This window comes from Eubalaena glacialis, chromosome 11 (assembly GCF_028564815.1).
Source record: "Eubalaena glacialis isolate mEubGla1 chromosome 11, mEubGla1.1.hap2.+ XY, whole genome shotgun sequence".
Lineage (NCBI taxonomy): Eukaryota > Metazoa > Chordata > Mammalia > Artiodactyla > Balaenidae > Eubalaena > Eubalaena glacialis.
The window spans coordinates 115,107,764-115,123,403 of NC_083726.1; the positions used below are offsets into that span (position 1 = coordinate 115,107,764).

General features: G+C 38.5%; 1 protein-coding gene and 1 pseudogene across 10 annotated transcripts in view; one reads left to right on the forward strand and one right to left on the reverse strand.

The window, feature by feature from the left end:
• The window catches only part of ERC1 (ELKS/RAB6-interacting/CAST family member 1), a 421,649-nt gene that overhangs the window by 125,000 nt on the left and 281,009 nt on the right, over positions 1 to 15,640 (forward strand). The gene's annotated exons all lie outside the window — the stretch shown is intronic.
• LOC133101313 (5-hydroxytryptamine receptor 1D-like) lies at positions 612 to 1,391 on the reverse strand (annotated as a pseudogene).

A 15,640-nucleotide genomic window follows, 5' to 3' on the forward strand; every position in this document is an offset into this window, starting at 1 on the left:
AAGTCCGAGACATATTACATAATAAGGGAGGTTCAAATTTGTACAAATTTGTTTAGCTAAAAAAGTGGTACCTTCAGGTTTTGTCACAAGGTTGGTCTTATTCCAAAATGCAGCTTTTCCCATGACAACAACTTTCCTGTTGGGAGGATTAGGCAGTAGTATGTGTTCAAGCTTTTTGACACTATACAAATATGACACGTATTATGCTTTGTCTAGTCTCTTTGCCTTTCGCCGTGGAGGGCCAGTGGAGTAGGCTCTAGAGGGCCGGTAATTGTGCTCTTTTTAGTACACTAGCTGCCTCACTAATTTGTCATGTTATAGACTTTGATTTGTCTTAAAACAGTTATCAAATAGGTAGCACAGGTACTTTCAAAACTGGTTTAGATTATTACTGCTTCTTTTAAGATAATGCCTCTCTACCTGTCACTTTCAGTGCTTAGAGCCTTTCTGTTCTGCCTACTTACTTTGTTGTAGAAGTTGCTGTACTAACATCATTAGACTCAGCGTTTGTGATGTGTTTCCTGGACCATTGTTTGCTGATAAAATAGAAATAGCTTTAATTTTTGGATCCACATAAAATAAACAAAAAAACACAGTAAGTTTAGAGGCAGTTAAAGGTTCTCAAGAGAGCTATAGTTATTTTTATTATGGCTTTCCTTTCTTGAGGTGCAAACATCCTCTTGCTCCAGGATTCTATGAGCAAGCTTGATTTTCAGGTGGTTGACAGAGGGGAGCTGGCTGAGTGCGAGACTGGGGGTTGAGGGAGTAGAGTGAACTCTGATGAGCTGGGCTGTGGTGATATGGTGGCTTCAGGAGGCTGTGTGAAAGGTGATGAGCCACACGGACAGGATGTAGAAGGCACCATCTGTGGAGTAGATCATGTAGGAGATCTGGGAGAAGAGCGACAGGATGGAGATGAAATGGCCCAGACAATGGTGACTGTGGAGGCCGCATATCTGGCGTTTATTGTACTACAGGATGTTGGTGATGGCCAGTACATGTCCACAGCAGTGATGCAGAGATGCACACAGCACATGATTCCAGAAGACAGCCAGATGTCACATAGGATTTGGCCAAAGTTCCAGGTGTGGGTGATGGTATATGTGATGCAGATGGCTATGACCAAGATGAAAGCCAAGAGATTGGTCTTGGCCAGGGAGCCAGTGAGATAGTTGGCTGGTGTGTGGAGCTTCCTGGTAAGGAAGACGGTGAGAAGCACAAAGGCTTCGGTGAGGACTTTGGTCCATGTGATGATGGGAAGGACCTCAGCAAGAGAGATCTTGAGTTCCTGGAAGGTCCCAGATCCCAAGCCTCTGGGGTTTCTGCAGCATTCAGGATCTGTTAGAGGCCCCCAGGAAGAGGCCTTCTGCTGACGGGTTTGGAGGGGGCATTCTAGGTGGCTCTCTCCATACTCATAGCTCCGTCTTCCCCACAGAACAAGGGCGTCCTTCCATTTCACACTGGAGGGCGACATTTATCACATGAATAGACACAGTGAAAAGACCGCAGGTCTTACTTGTATTAAGAACACGGAGGTGACTCAGCTGTAATCAAGGATTGTTCTAACTCAGACGAATTCCAAGGTTTCTCACTCTTCTGGAACTCTGGTAGACACATGCTGAATTTGTTAGATAATCATCAGGTTACCCACCAGTGTGGACAGAGCTCTACAGGTCTTGCTTTTGGCCTTTGGGCTCTTTCCAAAGGCTTGAGGCTCTTACTGTTTGGTGATGTATTCAGAATTTCCCCCACTCTTTTCTATTTTGAGAAGATTCTGGATTTCAGGTTGTCTCCTGGGAACTTTTAAATCTAGAGCACCAGCCGATTAAGAGAAGCAGTTCAGTCAACAGCCCACAGTTCTCCCAGGTTAATCTTGACACATAATGAGGTACTTGTTTTGGTTCCTTTTCCACTGATCATTTCTGAGCTGGGAGAGAGAAATGTTCCAGTTACCAAGACTTGAAGAATGCGTGAGTGCGGAGAACACAAACAAATGGCTCGCTGTGAGTTCCCCAAGAGGAGCACGGGGTCAGCAGCCCCTCCCTGGCCACACGAGTGCTGTGTGTGCTGTGGTGCGGCCCTTCCCCCTTCCTCCTTGCTTGTCACCTGGTTGTGTCCCACCTTAACTACAACCCCCAGCCGAGCACCTTCCGCTGGGCTCTTCCCGTCCCTATGCCTTTGAGATGCCCCCATTGCTTTCTTGTTGTTGTTAAATTAACAGGCTTTACTTTTAGGGCATTTTCCCATTTACTCCCTGCCCACAGTTTCCCGTTATTAACGTCTTGCATTGGTGTGGTACATGTGTTAAAATTGATGAACCGATATTGGTACATTATTATTAACTGAAGTCTGTAGCTTACGGTAGGTTTCACTCTTTGTCTTGTACAGTTCTGTGGGTTTTGCCGAATGTATAATGACATGAATCCACCATTACAGCGTCATACAGAGTTATCTTCACTGCCCTAAAGCTCTCTGTGTTCTACCTATTCATCTCTCTCCCAGCTCGCTACCACGGATGTTTTTACTGTTTATAGTTTTGCCTTTTCCAGAATGTCATGTATTTGGAATCATACAGTATGCACCCTTTCCAGGACTTGTTTCTTTTACTTACTATATGCATTTAAAATTCCTCCATTTCATTTCATGGCTTGATAACTCACTTCTTTTTATCGCTGAATAATATCCTGCTGTCTGATGTACTATAGTTTGTTTATGTAATTACCTGCAGAAGGACATCTTGGTTGCTTCCAATTTTTATCAATTATGAATAAAGCTGCTATAAACATTCACATACAGGTTTTTGTGTGGGCACAAGTTTTTAACTCATTTGGGTAAATACCTAGGAGCATGATGGCTGGATATATGGTTAGACTATGTTTAGCTTGTAGAAACTTCCCCTATATTGCTTTTTGTTTGTTTGTTTGTTTTTGACTGCGTCAGGTCTTAGTTGCAGCATATGGGATCTTTCGTTGCGGCGCACAAGCTTTTCGTTGCAGCGCGCGGGCTTCTCTCTAGTTGTGGCATGTGGGTTTTCTCTCTCTAGTTGTGGCGCATGGGCTCCAGAGCGCATGGGCTCTGTAGTTTGCAGCACATGGGCTCTCTAGTTGAGGTGCGTGGGCTTAGTTGCCCCGTGGCATGTGGGATCTTATTCCCCCGACCAGGGATCGAACCCATGTCCCCTGCACTGGAAGGTGGATTCTTAACCAGTGGACCACCAGGGAAGTCCCTATATTGCTTTTTAATTGGGAACTTTGAAACACATTAGCTTTGCAAAACGTGTTATACACTTGAGTATTCTTTTTTTTCTTGGTCAGTGTGTATTAATGTTTTGGCTTGCTGTAAATCCCTGGGTTATTCCCACTGTAGATTGTTGCTGTAACTTTGCTACTAACTTCTAGTGTGCCCACAATTATTTTTTTAATAGAAAAAATAATTCTGAAGTATACTTTGGGGGAGAGAGTTGTACAATCATTGTAAAAGTTTAGCCTCTGAAACTTTTTTCGTCTAATTTTTATGCATAATGTAGAATCACTAGTATATTTGAAATATATTTGTTTTGAAATATTTGAAATATTGAGTAAATGTACTCAACTGTTTTAAAATCTAGATTTTAATGCACTAAGAAGGGGGTCAAAGGGTGCAAACTTGCAGTTATAAAATAAATAAGTCCTGGTGATGTTACGTATGGCATGGTGACTATAGTTAACGGTACTGTGCTGCATGTTTGAAAGTTGCTAAGAGAGTAGATCTTAGAAGTTCTCATCACAGGAAAAGAAATTTCATAACTATATATGGTAACAGATGTTAACTAGACTTAATTGTGGTGATATTTTGCAGTATATACAAATACTGAATCATTATGTTGTACACCTGAAACTACACAATGTTACATGTCAGTTACACCTCAATTAAAGAAAAGACACTAAGAAATGACAATGTGGATTAAAAAATTAGCTAGTTTTAAATTATGAAAGTAATATATGTTCAAGGTAAAAAAAAGTTCAAGAAGTACAAAAACATATGAAATGAACTTATCTTTTCTCATCCTTTGACCCTCTCAGTGCAGCTCCTTAGAGATGTAACTTGTTAATAATTATTTGTATACTCTTCTATAAAATATCTATTCATATATAGGCATACGTATGTTGCACACCTTTTTTTAAAAAAAGACAAGTGGGGTCATACTTTTTTATTCGTTTAAAAATAAACGTATTTTTGTATCTTTTTATACGTAGCTTTATCTCATTGTTTTTAATGTCTGCTTAGTTTTCGGTGTCTTACTTGCACCATAATTAACTGATGTCCTATAGCTGTATGAGTAGATATTTATAGGGTTTTCTTCTTGTTTATATGTTTGTTCTAGTAGCATAACAATTAATGACATAAACATACCTCATTCATGAATTGATATTGTATGCATCTAAAAAAATTGATGGATGCCCAGTTCTCTAAAAAGCTTGTGCTTTTATATATTAAGATGAGTTTCTGCACAGCTTCATCAGACATTTGTTGCCAAACCTTTAAAAATTTCCACTGACCTGGTAGATAATTTTAAAATACCTTTTCTTCCTTCCTTCCTTCCTCCCTCCTTTCCTCCCTCCCTCCCTCCCTTTCTTCCTTCCTTCCTTCCTTCCTCTCTCTCCGCCCCCCCATTTATTTATTTATTTATTTATTTATGGCTGCATTGGGTCTTTGTTGCTGTGCGTGGGTTTTCTCTAGGTGCAGCGAGCAGGGGCTACTCTTCGTTGCGGTGCACAGGCTTCTCATTGCAGTGGCTTCTCTTGTTGTGGAGCACAGGCTCTAGGCGCGCAGGCTCAGTAGTTGTGGCTTGCGGGCTCTAGAGCGCAGGCTCAGTTGTTGTGGCACACAGGCTTAGTTGCTCCGCGGCATGTGGGATCTTCCCGGAACAGGGCTCGAACCCGTGTCCCCTGCATTGGCAGGTGGATTCTTAACCACTGCGCCACCAGGGAAGTTCCAAAAATATCTACTTTCTTGCTTAATATTTACTTAAATTTGAGTGCATGTTGAGCATTTTTTCATAGGGTTTTCTTCATTTTGAAGCTACATATTCATGTCATTTCTACGTTTTTCTATTAGATGGTTTATTTTTTTCCCTTATTGATTTATAGGGGTTCCCTAGTAAGTGAATTGGCCTCTTTCCTCATGTTTTACAAATATATTTTCTTGTTTGTCATTTCCTTTTTTACTTCCTTTATAGTATTTGTTTTAGAATTTATGTGTCAAATTTAGTTGTCCTTTCCTCTGTGTCCTCTCAATTTTCGATCATGCTCAGAAAGTCCTTATGCCCACCAAGGTTATTAAGTAATTCACGCATGCTTTCTTCTGGTACATTTAAAGTTTCTTTTTTCTTTATACCTAAAAATTGTTTTATAAAATTTATATATTGGCTTTAATGATTTCAGCTTTTTCTTCTTATATGTGGCCAGTCATCATTATAATATTTATTAAATAATCTACATTTTTCCTCCTGATTTGAAATGCCAAAAATAAATTGTCGTTTAAATCTGGGCCTGTTTCTGGTCTGTTCCATTTATCTGCCTCTGTTTCTTTGACTGCTTTTTATGAAAAATACTTAGTTTGTTTATAATCGCCCTTCCTGATTTTTGTTGGTAAGCTTTGTTGTCTTTTGCTGAGTCCACAGTGCTTTTCATATTTACATTGTGTTGCTTTTTGAAGGGGAAAAAGTCTTTTCTGTAATCGTGATTCATATTGTTTAGCCTTTATTTCTGTGTTTAAGTGAATTTAATGTTTACCACTGTTTGTAGCACCATGGCTTACCTGTTCCCAAGGTTTACATTTCATTTAATTCTTGGTTCCCCAAGAACTCCTTTGAACACTTTTTCAAGAGTGGTCCTGGCTGCTTGCTTGTTTGGTTTTTTTTAAAGTGTACCTTTTTATTTAAGATTTTTTGTTTTTTTTTTTTTGAATGTGGACCATTTTTAAAGTCTTTATTGAATTTGTTACAGTATTGCTTCTGTTTGATGTTTTGGTTTTTTGGCTGCGAGGCATGTGGGATTTTAGCTCCCTGACCAGGGATTGAACCTGTACCTCCTGCATTGGAAAGTATAGTCTTAACCACGGGACAGCCAGGGAAGTCCGCTGGGTGCTTGCTTGTTGACCATGCATTTATATTATCTTTTTACATTTTATAATTTAATTATTTGTGAGATTCAAAAAGCATAGAGAATAACATAATAAGTAATGGTAATTACTCAACTTAGGAAGTAAAATTTCAAACAGAGTCAAAGTTCTTTGGCATATCTTTTCTTGAGAGTATTCCCCTCCATTCTCTCCCAGAAATACACGCTTGCTTTGGTGTTTATGCATGCACCCGTATCTTGGGTCAGGATGCATGTTTTTGTACAACCTGTGTATGTGTTAATAAAATTTATATAAGAGGAAATATACATGGCAAATAAATATGAAAAGTTATGTACCCTCACTGTAATCAGTGGAATGTAAAATAAGACCAGATTAAGAAACCATTTTATACTTAGCATTGTAAGCTGTGTTCGCAAAAATTAAGAAGTCTGACAGTATCAGGTGTTGGTAAATATGGCAACTGAATTTCTCACACAGTGCTGTTGGGTTTTTAAATAGGTACAACTATTTTGGAAAGCAATTACTAAACATAAGGGTACCCTGCCAGATACATATACTGTAGATGAACTCCAGGATGCTCATAGTAACCTTGTTTGGATTAAGGAAAAAACCAAAACAGAACTGAGGAAATACTTTGCAAACGTTTATTGACAGAATGATTGAGTTAGTAAGTTGTGGTATAGTCACACAGTGGAATATATTATTCTTTTCATTTTAGGGCAAGGGAATATTTAGGATAAAAATTCAGCAAAGGTATTTCTTCTGGAGGTAGGGAAGGGAGGAGGGTTGGGATAAGGAAGAATATATGAGTATCTTAAGTAGTTTAGGTAATTCTCATTCTTACGATGGGTAATGCGTTTGTGTGTAATTTAACATACTTCATAACATATAGATACGTATTTATATTAGAAATATATTTAAAATACCTGGAGGCAGATTTACTTCTGTTTAATTTGCTGGTACATGGGTGCTTATTATATACTTTATATGTTTCCTTTTGTTTGAATATGAATAATAAAAATGCCTAGAAAAAACCTTCTCTGTACCTACATATCTATCTTCATTGAGAAAGAATTTTTCCTATGTTTTACTTTAAATTTATTCCTAATTTTATAATTGTGAAATTAGAACCACCTTTCTCTAGAAGTTTATTTGTATATTTTGAAACAATGTCTGATGCAGATGTAGAGTCTCATTTGATAAAGCCCAGCTGTTCGTTTGATTAAAATTTCCTACAAAATCTGGCAAATGGATTTATTCAGCTTATGGTCAGATATGTCCAATTAAGATGAATGAATGGCTTGGACAGTTTTGAACCTCTTTCCTTGAACCAGAATTTGGCTACTTATCGTATTTGCTGGTTAAGATTAACTTGGGCCGTATTGAACAAGTGTAATCCTCCTTCAGCAGGATGATTTTTTAGATATTGGGAGCCTATATTTGACAGCCCCCAAATCTTATTTTCCTTGGTGAAATATTGCTGTTCCTCCCATTATTCTTACTTGCCCTGATTAATTTTTCTGATGGCAGTTGTTTTTCTACACTCATTTTTTCTCCATACTTGTACTCTTTGGAATTTTGGATCTAGTTGCAAGAGAGATGATTAGAAGATGATCTGTTCTTGGCCCTCCCTGAAATGTGGTATTGGGAAAACTCACTAACCCTCAGTTTCCTCATCTGTAGACAGGGTATAATAGTTACTTTGGGGGGGTTGTTAAATGATGTAATGTGTATAAAAGCACCTTGGAACCCATGAAGTGTTATATACCATGCATATATTAATAGGTGTTAATATTGTTTGTTCTTATTACATTTTACTTTGCTAAATTCAGCCAATGACTCTAATCTTTGAGAATCTTTTGAAACTTGATTTATTTAGTCTGTTTATCTCCTTCAGTTTTATGCCTTCAACCCTTATGAATATATTCTTTTTTTTAAAAAAGTATATTTATTTATTTATTTTTGGCTGTGTTGGGTCTTTGTTGCTGCACGTGGGCTTTCTCTAGTTGCGGCGAGCGGGGGCTACTCTTTGTTGCTGTGCACAGGCTTCTCGTTGCGGTGGCTTCTCTTGTTGTGGAGCATGGGCTCTAGGCGCACGGGCTTCAGTAGTTGTGGTGTGCGGGCTTCAGTAGTTGCAGCATGCGGCCTCAGTAGTTGTGGCTCGCGGGCTGTAGAGCGCGGGCTCAGTAGTTGTGGCTCACGGGCTCTAGAGCGCAGGCTCAGTAGTTGTGGCGCACAGGCTTAGTTGCTCCGCGGCATGTGGGATCTTCCCGGACCAGGGCTCAAACCCGTGTCCCCTGCATTAGCAGGCGGATTCTTAACCACTGCGCCACCAGGGATGCCCATGAATATATTCTTTATACGTCCATGTAGGTGATAAAATGTTGCATAGGCGCAGAAAAGACTTTTGTGGTATATTGTAGGAAAACTCTATCAGGTTGATATGTTTATCCAAACAATTCTAAGACCTCCTTTTGCTGTCTGTAGGATTTTTTTTTTTTTTTTTTTTTTGGTAATCCCAGTTTGTTTGCAGGTCTAATTTATTTTTTATTTTTTTAAAATTTTTATTTTATATGGGAGTATAGTTGATTTACAATGTTGTGTTAGTTTCAGGTGTACAGCAAAGTGATTCAATTATACATATATATGTAACTAATCTTTTTCAGGTTCTTTTCCCATTTCAGTTATTACCGAATATCGAGCAGAGTTCCCTGTGCTATACAGTATAGTTCCTTTGTAAATCCATTTTCTCCTCTGTTCTTCATCCAGAAGAAATCTGTCTTGAAAATCTGAGTCCATTGGACTCATTATCATTCTGTATAATTCCTTCTTAGAGTGATGTGAGCCACATGATGATGTACACGTTGGCCTAGCTTTCTAAGCAGTGTGTCTATTTCTATACACTGGAATCTTCTTGGCTTCTCTCCTTTCCCCCCTTACTGAGTACATTTATAGTTGCACAGTCACTTTATGTTCTTGTGGGCATCCCAGTCTTCCCAGGCGTCCTCAGCTGTCTCATTCATGCAGTCAACATTGCCCTCTGCTGTGCACCTGGCACTGTGCTAAGTACACAGAGAGGATGGTTTCTGCTCTCAGAGTCTCGGAGTTGTAGCAGTTAAAGAAGTTACCATACAAATGGTGTACAGTGGGCACAAAGCAAGGCATTCCAGATTCGACCTTGTGTGAAAGGAGTCTAAGAGAAGTCTTAGCAGTCGAGTCTTGAAAGGTGTGTGAAAGTTTGCTAGGCAGATGGGGAAGGGGTAAGACATCCCAAGCTGAGAGAGCGGTGTGAATGAAAAAGGGGAATAGTGTCCTTTCCAGAGGGTCATGCCCTGGAATTTCACCTCTGTACTTCATACATTTGTAATACGGATTCCTAAAAATTTTTGGTAGAGCTCTGTCTCTCAATGCCTTTTCTTTCTTATTATGATCTCTCATATTACCTGGTCTCTGGGAAAATTATTCCCATTTCTTACATAATGAGAAGGTTTTCAGAGAATATACTCATCTTTATTGTCCTATTGGTTTATTTAGGAAACTGATAAATAGAATTCAGTTTTTCTTTCCCCTGGCCCTGAAGATTTTCCATCAGAAACTTTAGAAATTTACCTGCGGTGGTATATTGAAGTATAACCTTACAGGTGGATCTTGAGATTTTCCTGGAGACATGTCTTTTTATTTTTTAATTAATTAATTAAATTTACTTTTGGTTGCATCAAGTCTTAGGTGCAGCATGCGGGATCTTCATTGAGGCACGCAGGGTCTTTCGTTGCAGCGCGTGGGCTTCTCTGTAGTTGTGGCAGCAGGTTTTCTCTTCTCTAGCTGTGGTGTGCAGGCTCCAGGGCGCATGGGCTCTGTAGTTGTGACGCGCAGGTTCCAGAGCTCATGGGCTCTATAGTTTGTGGCACGCGGGCTCAGCAGTTGTGGTGCATGGGCTTAGTTATCCCTGCGGCATGTGGGATCTTAGTTCCCTGACCAGGGATCGAACCAGCATCCCCTGCATTGTAAGGCGGATTCTTTACCTCTGGACCAGGAGGGAAGTCCCTGGAGACATGTCTTAATTCTATCCAACACTTAACCTACTTTGCTTCTTCTTCTTTTTTTTTTTTAATTTATTTATTTTTGGCTGTGTTGGGTCTTCATTGCTACGTGCAGGCTTTCTCTAGTTGCAGCAAGCGAGGGCTACTCTTCGTTGCGATGCGCGGGCTTCTCATTGCGGTGGCTTCTCTCGTTGTGGAGCATGGGCTCTAGGCTCGCGGGCTTCAGTAGCTGTGGCATGCGGGCTCAGTAGTTGTGGTGCACGGGCTTATTTGCTCCGTGGCACGTAGGATCTTCCTGGGGCTCGAACCCGTGTCCTCTGCATTGGCAGTCGGATTCTTAACCACTACGCCACCAGGGAGGTCCCTAGTTTGCTTCTTGATTTAGACACTTATTCCATAAGGAAGAGCAGATGGTAACTCTGCTTTCATCCTTTCCTTGTTCTTGGCATCTGCATTCTCTATCATTTTTCTCACAAATATTACTTATAATTGTAAATTTAAGTAATATTTAACTATTTTAATATTTAAGGAGAATACCAGGAAACAATGTATTACTTTGGCATTACTTTGGCGTATTAAATGTGCATTAAAAATCCTTGTTTTCTGAAAATAGTAGCAGCTCTGATAATGGCTGGATTGTGAATCACGTACTCTGGACCGATTATGGCTCTGTCTGGGCCACTGCTGCCTGCCCATAGGCTTCCAGCTTTCTAGGTAGTATATGTATTTGTATGCACGGGGATAGCCCTGTGCTCAGAGAATGAAATGAGACAATAGCAGATGGCCAAGCATGCAGTACAATGGGATTAGCACTGGCCTCTCCTTTCCAGGGCTCTCCCCTATGGTTTAAAGTAGTTTTGTGTTACAGTAAATTTCTTAATCTTTATAATAAATCACTGACCTGGAAAATGTAATTGAGCATTTGAATCTGAGCTGCATTCAGAATCTGTGTTAAAATTGTACAGCTTCTTGCTTGATTGATTATAAATGGTAATGTAGCTTGGAGTTTAATTTGCTGACGCAGACGTTATCATCTTTCCCTTCTATGCTTCTGTAACTTCTCTTTATTTCACCTTGCCTGCATCTCCAGTTTCCTAGGTTTTGGTATTTAGAGTTTAGATTTATCAGTAGCAGAAAGCTAACTGATAATTGAATTAGAAAGTTTTCCCTTTTTGTGGTCCTAGATTGGTTCTTTAAGTCTCCTGTTATTTTGTTTTCGGTAGGAAGTCAGAAAGAATAGGTTCTTTATATACTCTATTTGTTTGCTGTAGAGTCTTGACTTAAGGACATGTTAGTTTCTTCACTTTTTCCATATCATAAAATGGAAAGAATATATTTTATCATTGAAAACAATATTTACTAATTTATTCTGAGAAAATTAATATTTTAAAAATTGTGCCTTTATTTTTAATAAGGATTAATTGTAATGTTTTCTAAATATTATTTTTAAATCGCAAGCCAGCTGTTAATGAAGCTAAGTTGAAAGAAGAGCAGGTCAGGCCCTAATTGGATTTTAAGTTGGAAACTTAATATACTTAGGCATTAGAATTTTCCCTTTTCTTTCTTTCTTTATTATTTTTTAATAGAACTCAGTTTAATTAAAAAATTTTTTCCTCAGTGGAAAATATGTATAGCTAAATTCTTGAAATATTTTATTGAAAAAACAATGCATAGTAAATGAAGTCTGACTGATGATAACTTTTCTGCTGGGGAATATGCTCCGTATGGATTTACTTTGCTTCATATAACTTTTCTCCCCTCACTTTTTCAAGTAAACCTTAAGGAGGGTAGATAGTTGAACTTGCAAAGTCTGATTTAACTTCCATTTGTCAGTAGATAACTGTTTTTAAATGATGCTGGTATTATACAAGTGACATCTTACAATGATTGAAGAATTATTCCCTAAAAAAGGGAGGATCTTAGTTTACTTTGTTACAAAATATCTTTTCATTATGATATGTTCCTCCTCACCATCCCTCCTCTTCCAGAACACCCCTCTCCAAAAAATAAAAACAATAAAAGAAAACACAACATGCCTCATCCCTATCTTCTGATTATCTAGAAACAATACACTTTCGATATCAGTGATTAAAACAGAAAGAGCAATAGCATTGTAAAGATAGACGGGGGAGGAAAACCTCTCGCTGCATAATAAGCTATCGCTGAAGCTTAGTGGAGTAAACAGTCATTTTATTTGTGAATCAGGAATTCAGGAAGGGCTCTCTTCCGTAGTTTGTCCCTGATTTGTTTGGTGACAGCTGGGGGTGTCTGCAGCTGGGTGACCCACTACCAGGATGGTTTCTTCATTTGCGTACATCCTGCCTGGGTATTCCTTGGCCTCTGGCTCTGTGGCTCCGTGGCCAGTTAAGGGTTACGCTAGGAGTTGGTTTGGAAGCAACAGGGGATTCCTTTTGTCTGTACTCTTTTGGTCACAGTAGTCACAGGACCTAACTTGATTTGGTGGCGGGGGCGTCAAGGAAAATGCTCCACGTCTTACTGGAGGAGTGGCAAAGCCACTTACAAAAGAGCCGTAAAGTCAGAGACATTGTTGCGGCCGTCTGTGCAAAATATCTGCTCCAGCTGAATAAAAATGTTGGATAAAGGATTGAGAACATGAGGGCGAGATTTTGTTTGTGTGGTATGGTAACAAAGCTCTCAATTTCTTTTCTGTTGTCGTATGACTTTTTTGTATATTTCCCTGTTCTGCTCAGTGTTTTAATCTCTTATTCATAGGACTTCTACTATCATCCATTGCTGTCAACAGAAGTCACTTCAAACCAGAAGGAATTCTAAACAGTTTTAAATTGTTTTACCCAATTGAGGCATTATCACTGGGTATGAAAATAATTGATAGGAAAAGGGTACAGAGGAATAAGGTGTGTGGAAAGGGCAGGCTGACAGCAGAAGGTGAATTAATGCTACGTATTCAATTTGGAGATCATCATAGGTGAGCAGCACAGCCGTCTAGATGAAAACTTTTGCGTATGAGTGATCTAACGTGGAAGAGATGCCGTCCAGAAGCGCGTCAGACTGAGTGTGTGCGTGGATGACACAGTGATTGCAAGAGAATTTTTAAGTCCATTAAGAACAGAGAAACTTGACTAAACTGTTATTTGTATTTGTGTTATTTGGGGAATAACGCCAGATAAATCTCACTACTAGAGTAGTTTCACGCTTCGTTGATGGATATTGGGAACCTTGACTTTTTTTTTTTTTCTGTTTTCATATTCTGTCACAGAAACTATGCTTTTTAAAGATTGATGCTTCAAATTAATAGATTATAATTTCATTCCATTTATATCAGTGTTTCTTAATTGGGAAGGGAGGGACAGTTTTGTCTCAAAAGGGGCATTGTACAAGGTCTAGAAACATTTTTTGGTTGTAAAAACCCCTGGGTGGAGGGGGGGAGGGGGGAACCTTGACTTTGAAAGCTAGCACCATGGGGTTAATTGGATTGATGCTTTTTTTTCCTCCCTAATTGAGATATAATTCACATACCATAAACTTTACTAATTTAAACTATATAATTCAGTTGTTTTTGGTATACTTACAAGGTTGTGCAACCATCAGTTTTGTCCAGTTCCAGAACATTTTCATGACCCTAAAAAGAAACCCGTACCTGTCACAACCCCTGTACTCTGCATCCACTGCCTACTTTTTGTCTTTATCAATTTGCCTATTCTAGACATTTCATATAAATGTAATCATATAATATGTAGCTTTTTATGTCTTGCTTCTTTAACTTAATGTTTTCAAGGTTCATTATGTTGTAGCAAGTGTCAGTACTTTATTCCTTTTTATGGCTGAATAATATTCCATTGTAATGAATACAGCACATTTTTTTTTATCCATCCATCAGTTTCTGGACGTTTGGGTGGTTTCCACTTGAATAATGATTATGTTACATCTATGTACAAGTTTTTGTATGAACATATGTTTTTCATTTCTCTTGAGTTTATATCTGGGGATGGAATTGATGTTAACTTTACCTGTAACTTTTTGAGGAACTGTCAAACTGTTTCTAAAGCGGCTGAACCATTTTACATTTCTGCCAACACTAGTTATTTTTCTTTTTCAAATAGCCATTCTAATGGGTGTGCAGTGGTATGTGGTTGTGGTTTTGACTTCTATTTCCATAATGACTAATGATGTTGAATGTCTTTTCATGTAATTGCTGGCCATCTGTGTATCTTCCTTGGAGAAATGTCTATTCAGATCCTTTGCCCATTTTTAAATTGAGTTATTTGTCTTTTTATTGAGTTCTAGAAAGTCTTTATTCGGGAGATTCCATCCATATCAGATAAGTGATTTGTACATATTTCTCCCATTCTCTGGGTTATCTCTTCACTGTCTTGATAGCATCCTTTGATGCACAAAAGTTTTAAATTTGATGAAGTCCAATTTATCTGTTTTTTCCTTAGTTGCTTATGTTTTTGACGTCATATCTAAGAAACCATTGCCTAATTGAAGGTCACAAAGATTTCCTCCTGTGTTTTCTTCTAAGAGTTTTATAGTTTTAGCTTTTACATCTAGGTCTTTGGTCCATTCCTAGTTAATTTTTGTATGTGGTGTAAGGTAGGGATCCAACTTCATTATTTTGCATGTGGATATCCATTTGTCCCAGCACCATTTGTTGAAAAGACTGTTCTTTTTCCGCTGAATGGTCTTGGGACCATTGCTAAAAATCAGTTGTACATGGACACACATGTTCATTTCTGAACTTTAAGTTCTGTTCCATCAATTTATATGTCTGTTTGTTTCCCACATCACACTGTCTTGGTTACTGTAGCTTTGTAGTAGGTTTTGATATTGGACACTGTGAATCCTCTACCTTTGTTCCTTTTCAAGATCATTTTGGCTTTTGGGAGTCCAAAAAAAGAAGTAACCCCCTCCCCCCAACATCAGGTCTTTCAGTTGATCAACGCAGGATGTCTTTTAACTTATTTAGGTTGTTTTTAGTTTCTTTCATTGATGTTTTGTAGTTTTCAGTTTACAAGCCTTGCACTTCTTTAAATTTATTCCTAAATATTTTATTATTTTTGATGCTACTGTAAATGGAATTTTCTTTACTTCATTTTTAGATTATTTATTTTTAGTGTAAAGACATACAAGTGATTTTTGTTTATTGGTCTTGGGTTTTGAAACTTGGCTAAATTGGTTTATTATCTTTAATGATGTTTTAGTGGATTCTTTAGTATTTTCTATGTATAAGATAAAGCCATCTGCAAATAGAGGTAGCTGTACCTTTTCTTTCCAATGTGGCTGCCTTTTATTTCTTTTTCTTCCCTAATTGCCCTTCCCTAATTGTCCAGTATAATGATGAATAGAGGTGGTGAGAGTGGACATCCTTGTCTTGTTCTTTATCTTAGGGGAAAGGTTTTCATTTTTCACCTTAAGTATGATGTTAACTGGGTTTTTTACAGATGCCTTTTATCCAGTTGAGGAAGTTCCCTTCTATTCCTAGTTTATTGAGTGTT